The following is a 2,381-nucleotide window of genomic DNA, read 5'->3' as shown; positions in this document are numbered from 1 at the left end:
GTTCCGACTTCCATGGCCACTGTCCTGCTGTCTATATCAACCAACACCTTTTCTGGGGTCTGATGAGCGTCGGCATCGGGCGCCTTAACCCGGCGTTCGGTTCATCCCGCAGCGCCAGTTCTGCTTACCAAAAGTGGCCCACTTGGCTGCTCGCATTCCACGCGCCGCGGCTCCAAGCCAGCGAGCCGGACTTCTTACCCATTTAAAGTTTGAGAATAGGTTGAGATCGTTTCGGCCCCAAGGCCTCTAGTCATTCGCTTTACCAGATAAAACTGCGAGGGGTCCCAGCCAGCTATCCTGAGGGAAACTTCGGAGGAAACCAGCTCCTAGATGGTTCGATTAGTCTTTCGCCCCTATACCCAGGTCGTACGACCGATTTGCACGTCAGGACCGCTGCGGGCCTCCACCAGAGTTTCCTCTGGCTTCGCCCTGCCCAGGCATAGTTCAGCATCTTTCGGGTCCTATCGCACGCGCTCAGGCTCCACCTCCCCGACGCGGCGGGTGGAGACGGGCCGGTGGTTCGCCCGCGTGCGCCAGCGGTCTTCTGTACGCCACAACTCCCGCGCCCGACCGCCGGGCGGGGATTCGGCGCTGGGCTCTTCCCTCTTCGCTCACCGCTACTGAGGGAATCCTTGTTAGTTTCTTTTCCTCCGCTTAGTAATTTGCTTAAATTCAGCGGGTCGTCTCGTTTGATCTGAGGTTGTGGTCGAAGGGGGTTGGAGGTGGCTCCGGAGACGCTCACCCTGCGGGAAGAGGAGGCGGCGGCGGGGTGGACGAGACACGCGGGCGCAGCTGGCGGCAGACGTAGGGCGCGCGGACGGATGGCGGGACATGCCTCCGGAGCACCACGCACCTGCCCGCAACTCCCCCCGCGACACCCGGGCATCGCCGGCGAGTTACCGAGGGGGGAAACCAGGGTAAGGCAGACGCCGAAACCGAACCCGACCCGCCTGGGGCCCCAGCGCAGCCGTTCCCTCACCACCAGGCCTGACTCTCACGAGTCCGCGCTCCTCCGCGGCGCCTCTGGTCGAACTGCCGCACGCGCGGTGCGGGCTGCTCAGAGACACGGCGGTCCACCGGCAGCCGCGCCGACTGACGCGCGGGGCCCGGTGAGGCGCCCTCCACCCCGGGAAGGGGAGAGGGTACGGAGAGGAGCGGGAGCTCGGTAGACGGCGAGGAGGTGGGAACAGAGCGAGGGAGGCGGGAGGGGACGGCACCGCGCCGCCAAACCCCGAAACCTCGGAGGTACGCCCAGCGAAACCGGATGAAGGGGCACCGGGGAGAGCCGTGACAGGATCGCGGGACGGAGGCGGCCGGAACCGCACGCCGCGCCGCCGCTTCGGACGACGGGTCTCGAAACCCGTTGGTTTTCCTCTTTCCAGCCAGCTGCTTTTCGGTCTGCACTAAAGGGGACGAAGGCCCGCGGAGGGCCTGCGACACCCCAGCCACGGGAGCGTAGGCCGAGCGGCCCCCCACCCGGTGAGGGGGAAGGGGGGCCTGCCTCGTCCGTACTCCCGATTGATTGCCAATCGACGCTCAGACAGGCGTGGCCCCGGGAGGGACCCGGGGCCGCAAGGTGCGTGCGTGTTGATGATCAATGTGTCCTGCAATTCACATTAGTTCTCGCAGCTAGCTGCGTTCTTCATCGACGCACGAGCCGAGTGATCACTGCGAAGAGTTGTCAGAGGGGTTTGGTGGGCTTGCCACACAAGTGAGTTGGGGGAAGGCGCGCCCTCCTTCCCAGGCAGCAGAGGGCGGCTGGCTTCACCTCAAAAGCCAAGATCATGACAAGGGGAGGGTGAAGGTGCCGCCTCGGGGGTCGGGTGGGACGAGGGCGCTCCGGCCGGCGCCGGAGACATTGAACTCGAGTCGAGTACCCCCGCGGTCCTCCCTTCCCCCGCCCCGCCAGGGTGGCGGCGTGGCTCGCCGTGGCTCGCCGTGGCTCGCCGAGGCCGCGGCGCCCGTCGGAGCAGAGCCCGCGGGGGGGCCACCTCCGCCATATGCGGGCGGGCCGGAGCCCGCCGTGCGGCCGCGCACCTCCTTCCAACAGCTGGAATTTGGTGTCCGGGGATGACAAGGTCACTGGCGGAGACATTAAACTCCCTTCCTCCCTCCGGAGGAGGAAGGCGAGTTGAGTACCCGCGACCCCCCCGCCGGGTGGCGGGGTAAAGGTTATGGTTCCGTAAGGCGCGACGCAGGGGCCACCTCCACCGTACGCGGGCGGGTCGGAGCCCGCCGTGCGACCGTGCACCTCGGGCGGGCCCGGGCGAGGTGCGCGCCCGGGCCCGCCCGAAACTTGCACACAAGTTTCTTCTCAATTCAACTATTGTAATTCTGTCCTTTCAGCTAGTTCATAACCCCCACTACAGAGCAAACAACGT

The 2,381-nt window shown here is 66.0% G+C and overlaps 1 non-coding gene across 1 annotated transcript; it reads right to left on the bottom strand.

Moving 5' to 3' along the window:
* Positions 1–1,530: 1,530 nt before the first annotated feature.
* On the bottom strand, positions 1,531–1,680 carry LOC129177934 (5.8S ribosomal RNA). The gene has a single exon (XR_008569706.1). It is a non-coding gene; the product is annotated as a 5.8S ribosomal RNA (ribosomal RNA).
* Between the last annotated feature and the right edge of the window lie 701 nt (positions 1,681–2,381).

This window comes from Dunckerocampus dactyliophorus, chromosome 2 (genome assembly GCF_027744805.1).
Source record: "Dunckerocampus dactyliophorus isolate RoL2022-P2 chromosome 2, RoL_Ddac_1.1, whole genome shotgun sequence".
NCBI classification, from domain to species: domain Eukaryota; kingdom Metazoa; phylum Chordata; class Actinopteri; order Syngnathiformes; family Syngnathidae; genus Dunckerocampus; species Dunckerocampus dactyliophorus.
Note: the sequence above shows the minus strand (reverse complement) of the source record. Positions and strands in the feature narration are given on the sequence as shown.